A 15,523-nucleotide genomic window follows, 5' to 3' on the forward strand; every position below is an offset into this window, starting at 1 on the left:
TTCTTTAACACTGAGCCACCTGGGAAGCCCCTACCTCAGAGGAAACAGAGACTAAAAAGGGGGAAGAAAACTTGCCAAAGTATCTATTATGAATTTCTTCAAGAGAGTCAAGAAATTATAAATTTATGAAACAATCACAGAATACTATAAAAAATAATACTCAAAGAACACAGCAGAGCTCTTGAAAATAAAATATATGATAGTAGAAATGAAAAACACAGAGACTTGGAGTTGCTGAAGTCTCTCAGAAAGTAGAGAAAAGAAAAACAGTATGAAAAATGAGGAGTGGGAGAAAGGACTTAAAATATTTAGGAAATCAGTCCAAGAAGTCCAGTATCTGCTTCTGGGAGTTATATAAAGAGAAAATAAAGAAAACAGCTGTGGCTTCCCAGGTGATCCAGTGGTTGAGAATCTGCCTGCCAATGGAGGGGACATGGATTTGGTCCCCGGTCCAGGAAGATCTCACATGTCACCAGGCAACAAGGCCCGTGTGTCCCCAACTACTAAAACCCGCACACTCTAGAGCCCATGCTCCTCAACAAGAGACTCGACCACAATGAGAAGCCTGCACATCTCAACTAGAGAGCAGCCCTTGCTCACCGCAGCTAAAGAAAGCTCTCGTGCAGCAATGAAGACCTTCAGTTCAGTCCAGTCACTCAGTCGTGTCCGGCTCTTTGCGAGCCCCATGGACTGCTGCACACCGAGCTTCCCTGTCCATCACCAACTCCCAGAGCTTGCTCAAACTCATGTCCATCGAGTTGGTGATGCCATCCAACCATCTCATCCTCTGTCGTCCCCTTCTCCTTCTGCCTTTAATCTTTCCCAGCATCAGGGTCTTTTCCAGTGACTCAGTTCTAGAGCTGATAAAAGTAAATAATTTTTTAAAAAGAAAAGAAAACATTTGGAAGGATATAACCAAAGAAATAATTTAAGAAAATTTCCAGAACTGGTGGATGAGTTTCTAGAAAGACGAGGCCCAGTACATTAAACAAAATTAGTTCTAGAGTTATATTGGGCTTCCCAGGTGGTGCTAGTGGTGAAGTACCTGTTGCCAATGCAGAAGACATAAGAAAAGTGGGTGCAATCCCTGGGTTGGGAAGATCCCTTGAAGGAGGGGATAGCGACCCACTCCAGTATTCTTGCCTGGAGAATCCCAGGGACAGGGGAGCCTGGTGGGCTACAGTCCATGAGGTTGCAAACAGCTGGACATGACTGAAGCTACTTAGCATGCATGCAGAGCTAGATCATTTTGAATTCACCACTGTGAAAAAAGAGACCTTATCAACTTCTAGAGAGGCTAAAACAGTTTTGTTTTTTGTTTTTTTTTGGCTGCGCCACTCAGCATGCGGGATTCTAGTTTCCCTGCTGCTGCTGCTAAGTTGCTTCAGTCATGTCCAACTCTGTGTGACCCCGTAGACGGCAGCCTACCAGGCTCCCCTGTCCATGGGATTTTCCAGGCAAGAGTACTGGAGTGGGGTGCCATTGCCTTCTCTAGTTTCCCTGCTGCTGCTAAGTCGCTTCAGTCGTGTCCGACTCTGTGCAACCCCATAGACGGCAGCCCACCAGGCTCCCCTGTCCCTGGGAGTCTCAGGCAAGAACACTGGAGTGGGTTGCCATTTCCTTCTCCAATGCATGAAAGTGAAAAGTGAAAGTGAAGTCGCTCAGCCGTGTCTGACTCTTAGGGACCCCATGGACTGCAGCCCACCAGGCTCCTCTGTCCAAGGGATTTTCCAGGCAAGAGTACTGGAGTGGGGTGCCATCCCTACCAGGGATCAAACCTGCATCTGCAGTGGGAACACAAGGTCTCAACCACTGGACCGCCAGGCAAGTTCCCTAAAACAGGTTTTACACAAAGCATCAAGAGCAAGAATTCCATCCATTGAAATAAAAAACACAGCGGAACAACGCCTCCAAATTTTCTAGGAAATTTTTTCCTATCTAAGATTCAATACCAAACCAAACTATTAATTGGTTCATGAGGAGGATAAGTACACTTCCAGATGTACAAAGTCTCAAAGCATTTGCTTCTCACGTATCTCTGCTCTGGAAACTTACAGGATGTGCTCTACCACAACTAGGAGACAAACAAAAAAGAATTCTTGATATGCGTGAAGCAGGAGATGGAACACAAGAGAAGACGAAGAGGATTCCCAGAAAGACAGTGAACGGAGACTCCAAAGACCACAGCTGTTCAGCAGGCCTGGAGGGCAGCCAGTTCCCATAGGAGACGGTCAGAGGCTTCAAGAGGAAATTTCACTCAGAAAATGTGATAGATGACTTGATGTGTTTGAACAAATGGAAGAGAAGTACATACTAGGAGATATTTGGAAGTTGAATTAATGGTAAGAATATAGAAACAATACACACAAAGGCAATTCTTAGGTCGAGGGGAAGGAGAGTTTATTTAGTGAGTAACCGGATGCCATGATCTTCGTTTTCTGAATGTTGAGCTTTAAGCCAACTTTTTCACTCTCCACTTTCACTTTCATCAAGAGGCTTCTGAGTTCCTCTTTACTTTCTGCCATAAGGGTGGTGTCATCTACATATCTGAGGTTATTGATATTTCTCCCGGCAATCTTGATTCCAGCTTGTGTTTCTTCCAGTCCAGCGTTTCTCATGATGTACACTGCATAGAAGTTAAATAAGCAGGGTGACAATATACAGCCTTGACGTACTCCTTTTCCTATTTGGAACCAGTCTGTTGTTCCATGTCCAGTTCTAACTGTTGTTTCCTGACCTGCACACAGATTTCTCAAGAGGCAGGTCAGGTGGTCTGGTATTCCCATCTCTTTCACTTCATGGGAAATAAATGGGGAAACAGTGTCAGACTTTATTTTTGGGGGCTCCAAAATCACTGCAGATGGTGACTGCAGCCATGAAATTAAAAGACGTTTACTCCTTGGAAGGAAAGTTATGTCCAACCTAGATAGCATGTTCAAAAGCTGAGACATTACTTTGCCAACAAAGGTCCATTTAGTCAAAGCTATGGTTTTTCCTGTGGTCATGTATGGATGTGAGAGTTGGACTGTGAAGAAGGCTGAGCGCCGAAGAATTGATGCTTTTGAACTGTGGTGTTGGAGAAGACTCTTGAGAGTCCCTTGGACTGCAAGGAGATCCAACCAGTCCATTCTGAAGGAGATCAGCCCTGGGATTTCTTTGGAAGGAATGATGCTAAAGTTGAAACTCCAGTACTTTGGCCACCTCATACGAAGAGTTGACTCATTGGAAAAGAGTCTGATGCTGGGAGGGATTGGGGGCAGGAGGAGAAGGGGACGACAGAGGATGAGATGGCTGGATGGCATCACTGACTCGATGGACGTGAGTCTGAGTGAACTCCGGGAGTTGGTGGTGGACAGGGAGGCCTGGCGTGCTGCAATTCATGGGGTTCGCAAAGAGTTGGACACGACTGAGCGACTGAACTGAACTGAACTGAACACTTGTGCACTCATAATATGTTAATGATGAATATCCATTTAAGTAAAATGAACTATATAGTACTAACTCTGTGTGATGACAAGTGGTAATTAGACTTATGGTAATCATTTCGTAATATAAAAAATATCAAATCACTATGTTCTATGCCTGAAACCAATATAATATATTGTATGTCAATTATAATTCAATAAATAGTTTTTTAAAATGAGCTATGTTGCACTGGAGAAGTGGATAGATGGGTGGGAGTAAGCGTTTGAATCCTAACCATTTGAATCTTAGACTAAGTACATGAATAATTGATTAAAAATGACAATGTTGATTAAAAATATAAAAGTATGAAATTAATACCAAAATAAACAGCTAAGCGAAATAAGATTGGGACTTCTAAACCGAAAATGAGGTACCAGTAGGGATCAGCAGTCTACTGATTTTTTTAAAAAGTCTCATAAAATTATATGACATTGTTTTTCAGTTTCTTCACTGAAATTTTTTAAAAATTATTTATTTTTGGCTGTGCCACCCAGCATGTTGGATTCTGGTTCCCTGACCAGGGATCAAACCTGCACCCTTTGCAGTGGAACCATGGAGTCTTAACCACTGGACCGCCAGGGATGTCCCTGAAATTTTTTATTGAAGTATAACATGCCTACCCAAAGTGTACAAGTCATAAATATACAACTTGTTTTTTATTTTTACACCTATTTTTATATTGGTCTATTGTTGTCAAGATGTATTGTGAATATTTTCTGTTACTTTATGAGTTACCTAATTTACTTTTAACTATGTTACACAAATAAAAACAAGACCAAAATTATATGTTTTGTACAAGAAACACATCAAATACAAAGCTATATTTAGGTTAAGGATGCAAAAAGATACACTATGAAACTCTAATCAAAAGAAAGCATAGGGGCTACATTAATATGTGACAAATAGAGTTCACAGTAAGGAATGTTACCTGGGATAAAGAGAAATCAACTCATGAAGAACATAACAGTCCTAAATATTCATGCATTGAACACAGCTCCAGAATATGAATAGTAAAACTTACAGAACTGAAAATCAAAATAGACAAACCCACAATTATAGCTGGAGGTTTCAACACTCCTGTCTCAGGAATCAATGAAACAAGTAGACCAAAACTCAGCAAAGATAAAAAGACCTGAACACCCTAAACAAACTTGACCTAATTGACATTTATAGAACTTTCCACCAAACAGAAAAACAACATTCTTTCCAAGAGCACATGAAGGGTTCAGCAAGATCAATCATAGTCTGGGCCATAAAACAGCCTCAACAAATTTTAAACAACTAAAATCATAAAAAGTATGTTCTCTGACCACAACTGAATTAAATTAGAACAATATCTGGAAAATCTTTCAAATATTTGTAAGTTAAACAACACACTTCTAAATATTAACCCATGTGTCAAAGAGGAAGTCACAAGGGAAAGTAGAAAATATTTTGAATTGAATAAAAATAGAAACACAATATATCAAAATGTGTGGGGTATAGCCAAAGTGGTGCCTAAATGGAAATTTAAATATTAAACTAGAAAATAAGAAAAGTTTCAAATTATTAATCTATGTCCCTTAAGAGGCCAAAAAAAAAAAAAAGAGAGCAAATTAAATTCAAAGTGAACTGAACAAGTAGGAAATAAGGAAGATTGGAGAGGAAATCAATAAAACTGAGAACAGAAACAACAAATGAGAAAAATCAGTGATACCAAAAGCAATTTATTTGAAAAGACCATTAAAATCATATAAACCTATAAATAGACACATCAAGAAAAACTATGTTTAAAAATCTGTAGGAGCAGAAATCAAATCAGTGCTGGCCCCTGGCTTCACGTTAGGGGAGGGGACTGAGTGCAAAGGAGCGGGAGGCAGTTCTGAGGGGTCTGGAGATGTGCCACGTGTTGGTCGTGGTGGTTCTGTGATTGTACACATTTATCAAGATACCTGGAACTGTACACATAACAAGGGTGATTTTACTGTATGTAAATCATATCTCAGTGAACCTGAAGTAAAAGAAAATACAAGAGTGCGTTTTAGTATTTTATGTAGAAGGAGAATTTCATGAAATTTTTGCTTTGGATGCATGTGTGTTCTGGATTGCAGTAAGAAAATGCTTTTTATCCGATAAAATTGGAGTTAGAAAAAGCAAGTCATTGTCTGAGAATGTGCCAAGGTCCTCCCTATCCTGGGACTTGACACGAGTCGGTCCCTCTGCCTGAATCACTGAGATAGTTCGTTCTCCAACTTCAAGTCACCTCAGGGAGCCTTTTCCAGGCCACGCTGTCACGAAACCCAATGCCTCCCCGCCCTCTGAAGCAATAATTCTCTCATGCTCTTTATTTCCTTTATATCATTTACTAAAATCTATGCTTATTATTTCTACAGCAGTACACTGAGTCTGTGGGCTTAGAGGTTGTAATCAGATAACAGCTTTATCCTTTGCCACCACTGTTCCCGAGAACCTGCCCTGTGGAGCTACTCCTTTCTCTGCCTCTGAACAACTCAGGAAGGCCACAGAACATATCTACCCACTATCTCTATAAAAAGCCCTTTACACTTCATCTTAAATTACATTTCATCTCTAGGCCAGCTATCACTGGCTTTGAGACAGGCGATACGTGGACCCCTGGGCTGGACAGCTGGTGTTTGTCAAGTAGAGTAAAATTCAAGCTTTGTTCTCACCCAGACACTCCGAGGACAAAGCTAGTGGCAGAAGCTGAGCTCTGCAGAAGTAACGAGATTAGGTGCCCTCCCTTGAGGTCAAGGAAAACCCTGTCTGCACACGGACAGGAAGGCTTCTTGCGAGTCAAAAAGGGGGGGCCCAACTCCATAATAGGTGTGGACATGCACCCACATGCCGCTGTGGTAGAATCCATCTTAGCGGAAAATTGCACGCCCCTCTTGCGGAGGGTCCAAGGACCAGTCAGTTGTGAAAACAGAAACATGTAAAATTGGCCACACATGAACAAAGACCACAGCTTCCCAGGGGCTCAGTGGTAAAGAATTTGCCTGCAGATGCAGGAGACAAAAGAGACGGGGGTTCAATCCCGGGGTGGGGAAGATCCCCTGGAGGAGGGCATAGCAACCCTCTCCAGTACTCTTGCCTGGAAAATGCCATGGACAGAGGAGCCTGGTGGGCTACAGTCCATAGAGTCGCCAAGAGTCAGACATGACTGAGCAGCCGTGCAACGCATGCTCGCAAAGACCTGGAAAGACTGCCCTGCATAAGAGATTTAAATTACCTCTTTGCTGTGCTCCTCATTCAGGACACCTCCACTCCTCTCTGGGTGTGTATTTCTGCCTTGCTTCTGTCTTAAATAAACAAACAGTTTCTCTCTGTGCTTTCCCACATGTTATTATGCTGTCTCTCTAATAATAAACTTAGTTTCTAATAATAAACTTTTCCCTGTTTTCACAGTTTTTGCCTCCTTGAAACATTCTTACTTTCAAAAGGAGGCAGGGGTAGGGGTGGGGTGGGGGAGCCTAAGGAGGAAGCCAGGATGACTTTGCTCCTATCCTCAAGCCCTGGTGGTCCAGTGGCTAGGATTCTTGGTTTTCATCCAGGCTACCCGGGCTTCCCAGCTGGCTCATAGGTAAAGAATTTGCCTGCCAATGCAGGAGACATAAGAGACACTGGTTTGATCCCTGGGTCAGGAAGATCCTCTGGAGGAAGAAATGGCAACCCACTGAAGAATTGATGCTTTTGAACTGTGGTGCTGGAGAAGACTCTTGAGAGTCCCTTGGACTGTAAGGAGATCCAACCAGTCCATCCTAAAGGAAATCAACACTGAATATTCATTGGAAGGACGGATGCTGAAGCTGAAGCTCCAGTACTTTGGCTGCCTGATGTGAAGAGCTGTCTCATTGACCCTGATGCTGGGAAAGATTGAAGGCAAAAGGAGAAGGGGGCAGCAGAGGATGAGATGGTTGGATAGCATCACTGACTCAATGGACATGAATTTGAGCAAACTTCAAGAGATAGTGGAGGACAGAGGAGCCTAGTGTGCTGTAGTCCATGAGGTTGCAAAGAGTCAGACATGACTTAGCGACTGAACAACAGCAAGAATAACCCAATTCCTGGGCAGGGAACTGAGATGTCTCTTCAGAACTGCTCACTGCTCTCTCTCCCAGATAAGCTTGACTTGGAAAATTGTGCTGAGGAACAAAGACAGCGCAGCTGGCGTCTTTGTGTGTTTCTTTCCAGCCTCACTCAGCATCCCACCGTACCCATCAAAGCCAGAGGCAGGGAGGAAAGGGGAGGAAATGCTTTACTTAATAACCAGCTCAGACCAGCAGTGGTTTTGGTTTCCTCTGGCTGTGGCAGATGTTTGGATTGACTTTTGCTCTGTGGGATGTTTGTGGGTTTGTATAGCCCCGTGATTGCTAGCTACCTCCTACCTACACTCTATATCCCAAGCTTTGAATTTACATAGGTGTTGAATTGGCTGCAATTCTCCTCACTTCCTATTTTCTGGGCCCTTTGCAACATGCTCTTGGCAGCTACTCCATCAAAAGGTGGAGCTTTCTTGCCACACTCCTGCAATCTGGATTGGCCTTATAACTCGCTTTGGTCAATAAAACGAGGTGGAAGCAACCTTATGCCAGCTCTGAGCCAAGGCCTCAGAAAGCTCTGTACACTTCTGCTGTCAATCCTAAAACACACTCAGGCTAGTCTTCTGGATCACTGGCCCTGTGGCCCCGGCACCTCTTATCAGTGCATCCACGCCCAGGCAACCTTCAGAAGCAGAGCTGTCCAGGAGTGAGCTTCGCTGAGATTACAAGAATTTCATACAGGAGCCCAGCTCATACTGCTGACTCACAGAAGGGTGACCTAACTGTATGGTTGTTTCAAAACACTAAATTTTGGGGTAGTTAGATACACAGTGTTAAATAAAACAAAGTGGACTGAGAAAATTTGAAGATCTAATTGGCGTTATTCAATGATTCATGAAATGGACAGCACCCTGTCTAACAAAGAGGAGTGTGCTCAGGGAATTCCCTGGTGGTCCAGGGGTTAAGGGGGCTTCCCTGGTGGTGCTAGTGGTAAAGAATCTGCCTGCCAAAAAAATGCAGGAAACACGAGAGTCCTGAGTTTGATCCCTGGGTCAGGAAGATTCCCTGGAGTAAGACCCTGCACTTTCACTGCCATGGGCCCCGGTTTGACCCCTGGTCGGGAAACTAAGATCCCACAAGTCCCACAGCATGCCCACCCCAAACAAACAAACAAAACAAAGAGAAGTGTGCTCTGAGGAGATGCACAAGATGGAAAGATTTTACAGGCAGAAGGAGGCAGAAGGAGGGTGAGACAAGGAAGTTAAAAGTGAATTTTCCAGGGATGATCCCCTTGCCTTATGGGAAGGCAGTGGGTCTTATCAAGCTGATTGCTTCACAAGGGTTGCTCAGGTAATTTCAGAGTAATTGGTTTAAAAGTCCACTCTAGGGAGAAGCTGAAACTGCTATATCATCTCATGGAAAAATCTGAACAAAGTTTTTAGCCATCCCAATACTAAGTCTTGGTGGGACTTAGCATTCACTGTGCTAAGTCGTGTCCGACTTAGTCGTGTCCGACTCTTTGCAACCCCATGGACTGTAGCCCGCCAGGATCCTCTGTCCATGGGAATTCTCCAGGCAAGAATACTGGAGTGGGTCACCATGCCCTCCTCCAGGGGATCTTCCCCACCCAGGGATCAAACCCAGGTCTCCTGCATTGCAGGCGAATTCTTTACTGTCTGAGCCACCAGGGAAGCCTATGAATACTGGAGTGGGTAGCCTATCCCTTCTCCAGGGGATCTTCCCAACCCAGGAAACGAACCAGGGTCTCCTGCCTTGCAGGCGGATTCTTCACCAGCTGAGCAACCAGGGAGGTCCAGGACTTAGCATAAGTGACTCCATTTGAGGCTTGGGGTTTTTTGTTTTTTTTTTTTTGAAAACAGCAATTAGCTAACTGATACAGTCTGTTAAGAAGTTATCTGTGCCAGGTGGATTCTAGTTAAAAATTTGCATGGCATACTCTTATCTTGCTTTAATTTGTGTGTGTGTGTCCTTTTGAGTCTTTCTTTTTAAACTTTATTTATTTATGGCTGTGCTGAGTCTTCGTCGCTGCACTTGGGCTTTCTCTAATTGTGGCAAGTGGGGGCTGCTCTTTAGCTGCAGTGCGTGGGCAATGCATGCAGTGCAGTGCATTGCAACGGCCTCTCTTGTTGGGGTGCACGGGCTTCATTAGCTGTGACATGTGGGCTCAGCAGTTACAGCATGCAGGCTCCAGAGGGTGGGCCCAGTACTTCGGCACACGGGCTCAGTTCCTCCACAGCAAGTGGAATCTTCCAGGACCAGGGATCAAAGCAGAGTCCCCTGCATTGCAAGGCGGATTCTTAACCACTGGACCACTAGGAAAGCTCCTTATGATTCTTTTCTTAAAAAAATCCAAATAACAGGATGAGAATTATTGTTTATTTTGGTTTTCCAAGCCAACTTTTCTTGGCATAGGCTCTTTGACTCCCATCTTGTGAAGTAGAGATTATTATCTACTTTATGAATAGCTAATTGAGTCCATGAAACTTAAAAGATGAGTCCAAAGTTACTTAGCAAGATGTAGAGCTAGAATATGAACCTAGGCAGTCTGGCTCCAGAGCTGATGCTATTAAACATCATCTACTCTGTTCCCTGTCACACTGAGAAGCATTTCCTGGTGTGTGTGTAAACCAGTTTGAGAAGCACGGGCTTAAAATAACCTTTATCTGTACACTGTGACCTCTAGCCTTCACTTTCCCAAAGTTATTTCTAAATTACAGGCAGCACTCCCCAAAACATAAACATCTCTTTCAAATCAATAAGAAAAATATTGACAACCAACAGAAAAACGGGCAAAGGATATAGATTATTTATGGGAAAGGAAATTCAAATGGTTTTTAATTTGATTGAAATTAAAATAGTTAATTTCACTCCTAACTTTAAAAATAACCGTTGATCTATTTAATTTATTTCGGCTGCACTAGGTCTTGTTGCTGCGCCCGGGCTGTCTCTGGCTGCAGCGAGCAGGGCTACTCTTTGTTGTGGTATGCAGGCTTCCCGTCGCAGCGGCTTCTCTTGCTGCAGACGATGGGTTCTGGGTGTGCACAAGCTTTAGCGGTTGTGACACACGGGCTTAGTTGCCCCGGGGCACATGGGATCTTCCCGGACTAGGGATAGAACCCACATCCCCTGCACTGGCAGGTGGACTCTTAACCACCCTTGTAGGAACCACAAGGGAAGTCTCTACTCCTAACTTTTAAAATGTAAATTAAAATAACAATGACACACTTTTTTGCCATCGGATAGACACAGGTAAAGAAGCTTGATAACAAGCTCAGTTGGCAGGAGCCAGGGAAGGAAATTAGTACCATTCATACTGTCCACACATTGTTGGTTTTTTTTCCTTGTCCATTCCAGCCGGCAATGAAAGCAAAGAGTCTTTACTGGCCCTCTTAACTACTGGAATTTCCTGTCCACCTATTGTTGATGGAAGGGTACAATGCAACCTCTATAGATGGCAATCTTAAAATATCCGTTATTTAATATGAAATTAAATATCCTGGTAGCTCAGATGGTAAAGCGTCTGCCTACAATGCAGGAGACCTGGGTTCAATCCCTGGGTCGGGAAGATCCCCTGGAGAAGGAAATGGCAACCCACTTCAGTATTCTTGCCTGGAGAATTCCATGGACCAAGGAGCCTGATAGGCTACAGTCCATGGGGTCGCAAAGAGTCGGACATGGCTGAATGACTTCACTCACATATTCTTTGACCAAGCAATTCTGCTTCAAAGAATATACATCTACGCTGGACTTTTTGACACTCAAAGGGAGTGCTATTACAAGCAAGAACTACCCCAGATATCTGCAGGTACAGTCACCCTGACCATGAATTACACACAAGGACCTTCATTGCAGCACCGTGTGTGTTGGTAAAATACTAGAAATAACTCAATTATGTCTCAATAGATGAACTGTTAAATAAAAGGACCCTTATCCCTACAATAGAATGTAGCACAATGGTTAAAAATGAGACAACTCTGTAAATATTGATTTCAAGATACGAAATGTAAAAAACGAAGGCAAAGAACACTGAGCATGATATACTAGTATTTATGTATTTATACAGAATATATGTAAATCCACAGTTGTATGAGAAGGCAGACAGACCCAGGAAGCTGACAGACCCAGGTCTGGGGGCTCTGAAATTGTACAATTCTGGTGGCCCTTTCTAAGAAAAAGAATGCCAAAAGTACAAATATAAAATTAGGTACAATGCCCAGGAAGGGCCCAAGCAAGCAAGAGACCCTGGTGTGTTAGTCGCTCAGATGTGTGCAACTCTCTGCAGCCCCGTGGACTGAAACCCGCCAGGCTCCTCTGTCCTTGGAATTCTCCAGGCAAGAATACTGGAGTGGGTTGCCATTCCCTTCTCCAGTCTCCTGGAGACTGGAGAACCCCGGTCTCCTGCATTGCAGGTGGATTCTTTACCACTGAACCACCAGGGAAGCCCAGGAAGGGACTCTGATGCCGAAACATAATTAGCTTCACAGTCAGTTCAGTTCAGTTCAGTTGCTCAGTCGTGTCCAACTCTTTGCGATCCCATGGACTGCACACCTGCAGCACACCAGGCTTCCCTGTCCATCACCAACTTCCAGAGCTTGCTCAAACTCATGTCCATCAAGTTGGTGATGCCATCCAACCATCTCGTCCTCTGTCGTCCCCTTCTCCTCCCACCTTCAATCATTCCCAGCATCAGGGTCTTTTCCAATGAATCAGCTCGTCACATCAGGTGGCCAAAGTATTGGAGCTTCAGCTTCAGCATCAGTTCTTTCAATGAATATCCAGGACTGATTTCCTTTAGGATGGACTGGCTTGATCTTCTTGCAGTCCAAGGGACTCTCAGGAGTCTTCTCCAACACCACAGTTTGAAAAGATCAAGTCTTCAGTGCTCGGCCTTCTTTATGGTCTAACTGTCACATCCATGCATGACTACTGGAAAAACCATAGGTTTGACTAGACAAACCATTCTTGGCAAAGTAATGTCTCTGCTTTTTAATATGCTGTCTGGGTTGGTCATAGCTTTTCTTCCAAGGAGCAAGTGTCTCTTAATTTTATGGCTGCAGTTACCATCTCCAATAATTTTGGAGCCCAGAAAAATAAAGTTTGTTACTGTTTCCAATAAATTGCCTGTATTCAGAAAGAGGGCTTCCCTGACAGCTCAGTTGGTAAAGAATCTGCCTGCAATGGAGGAGACCCCAGTTTGATTCCTGGGTAGGAAAGATCCCCTGGAGAAGGGAAAGGCTACCCACTCCAGTATTCTGGCCTGGAGAATCCCATGGGGTTGTAAAGAGTCAGACAGGACTGAGCAACTTTCACTTTCACTTTCACTTTCATCTGGGAAGATGCAAAAGAAACCAGTAAAAGATTTTGGCTCCTGAGAGGTGAACTGGTACAGAACAGAAAAAAACAAAACAAAACAAAACAAAACAAAACAGGGGATGTGCCTTTCCTCCTTTGGGATTTTGCACATATGCTCTGTATTCAATAGGAAGAGTTCTTTTGTAAATATTTGCAGTGTCAAATCAATACAATTCCTAAATAATTAAAACAGATAATAATTTCTCAGTGTAGTTGCTCAGTCGTGTCCAACTCTTTGCTATACTCCATGGACTGTAGCCCCCCAGGCTCCTCTGTCCATGGGATTCTCCAGGCAAGAATACTGGAGTTGGTTGCCATTCCCTTCTCCAGGGGATCTTCCCGACCCAGGGATTTAATCCAGGTCTCCTGTATTGCAGGCAGATTCTTTACCATCTGAGCCACCAAGGAAACCCTGGTGTTTTATAGGTACCAACACAACAGTTGTTTACAATGAGAAAGCTCTATATTTAATAATTTATTAGTTTCTCTAATTTTAAAAGGATCCATCATTTGGCCACCAAGTAAGAACAGGATAAGACCTCTTCTAGGCCTAATATAAACAAACACACACACAATAGAGCAACCTAGTAAGACCGTGTGGGACATTTATATCTCAGAGACACAGAGAAGTCACCTTCCCCCTAGAAGGCCGTGCTTAAGGTTTAACAAGACAGCTTTTAATTTTTAACTGCATATGCCTTAAAGAGCCTCCTCAATACTTAGGGCGAGATTCAATTTCTCCAGTTAACTAGGTACTCACAAGAATTTCTCAGAGAAAGAATTTCTTGGAGAAAGGTACATTTCTTTCTTTAGAGATTTCAGTCATTTTCAAGACAAAAAAGAAGGTACATACCTTTGTTGGCTGGTTGAGCTAAGGATAATGACTATTGTTTTTTTTACAAAAAAGAAGGTACATACTTTTGTTGGTTGCTTGAGCTAAGGATAATGACAATTGTTTTTTAAATGCCAGTAGCTTCTTTCCATCATAAGAAGTAATAAAATCTAGATCTTAAAATTGGACTTAAGGTTTTATTTCTCATATAAACTATTGATCATCTTACTGTACCTTCTTGCTAATTTTTTTTTTTACAGCATCCTGTTTTTCTTTCATAGATACTCTAGCTTATCTATGAGGAAGTTTATTATAATTTATGAGGCGTTTCCCTCTTCTCTGTTTCCTCCGTGTTGTTTTTTTTCCCAGCCACAGACAGAGCCCAGACTTTCATAGATCTCTGCCTGTCTCGTGTGTCCATCCACACACGTATCTGTATATCTCTGGTGGCTCAGGTGGTAAAGAATCTGTCCACAGTGTGGGAGACCCAAGTTTGATCCCTGGGTTGGGAAGATCCCCTGGAGAAGGATATGGCAACCCACTCCAGTATTCTTGCCTGGGAAATCCCAAGGACAGAGGAGCCTGGTGGGCTACAGTCCATGAGGTCACAAAGAGTTGGACACGACTGAGTGAGTAAAGACAACATCTCAATGGAAGGAGAAAGGCAAAAGGTGTGTGTGTGGCGGGGGGGTATCTCTCATGCAAAAAGTCCAAAATACAGTTCTACCTGAAGTGGTCAGTCCGAGTGTGGCTGTGAAGTGCCAAGCAAGAGATGGCACACAGGAGTGGCCCTTGGTGCTGACTGGGGGCCATGGCAGACCAGTTACCAGGCTCCTGAGACCAGCCCTGCATTGGGAGGGGTGGGGAAGGGCACAGGCCGGCCCTCCTCCCAGTTAGCAGGGAGATGGTGGGATCCCCTCCGTGGTCTTCCCCCTGGGAGAAGCAGGAGCCCTCCTTTATTTCGAAGTGCACTGGAAGGTTGCTGGCCGTCACAGAGCCTGGGGCCTGCAGGAGCTGCTTCCCGGAGTCAGGGCTACTGTTCTCTGGCTCCAGAGGCCTGGGGGCTTGCGGGCCAGGCTGCTGCCCGGGTCAGGCAGGCTCCTGTCGGGCACTGTCACCGAGGGGCAGAACAGATCCAGGAGGGTGCTGGTGTCCACGTGGAAGCCGTGCCTAGTCTGCCTGGTCTTCAGGTCATCCAGGTTGGAGTCTGTGGATCCAAGTGGTCCTTGAGCTCGGTCCCTGACTGGACTCGGTAATGCAGATAGCAGGAGGGGCTGGGGAAGAGACGGGCGCCCCCAGGCCTCTGCGGGGAGGGAGCCAAACTGTCCAGGTTGTTTAGGCTGAGGCACCTGATGGGGGACGGGGGCGGGGCTGGGAGGGGCAGGGACTGTGGGGAGGGCGCTCCCCCCAACCCCCCATCTGTAAAGGGTGTGGTTGATGTGGCCTGGGCGGCAGGCTCAGATTCTCCCACAGAATGGTGTCCAAAATCACTGCAGCTGGTGACTCAGCCGTGAAATTGAAAGACGCTTGCTCCTTGGAAGAATGTGACCAATTTCAGCTGTGAAATTAAAAGACGCTTGCTCCTTGGAAGAATGTGACCAACCTGGACAGCACATTAAAAAGCAGAGACATTACCAACAAAGGTCTGTCTAGTCAAACCTATGGCTTTTCCAGTAGTCGTGTATGGATGTGAGAGTTGGACTATAAAGAAAGCTGAGCACCGAAGATTTGATGCTTTCAAACTGTGGTGTTGGAGAAGACTCTTGAGAGTTCCTTGGACCGCAGGGAGATTCAACCAATCCATCCTAAAGGA

General features: G+C 44.4%; 1 pseudogene; it reads right to left on the bottom strand.

Moving 5' to 3' along the window:
- LOC102270455 (heat shock factor protein 1 pseudogene) overlaps window positions 1–15,523 on the bottom strand; it is a 42,558-nt pseudogene that overhangs the window by 25,780 nt on the left and 1,255 nt on the right.

Source organism: Bos mutus, chromosome 23, assembly GCF_027580195.1.
Source record: "Bos mutus isolate GX-2022 chromosome 23, NWIPB_WYAK_1.1, whole genome shotgun sequence".
NCBI lineage: Eukaryota > Metazoa > Chordata > Mammalia > Artiodactyla > Bovidae > Bos > Bos mutus.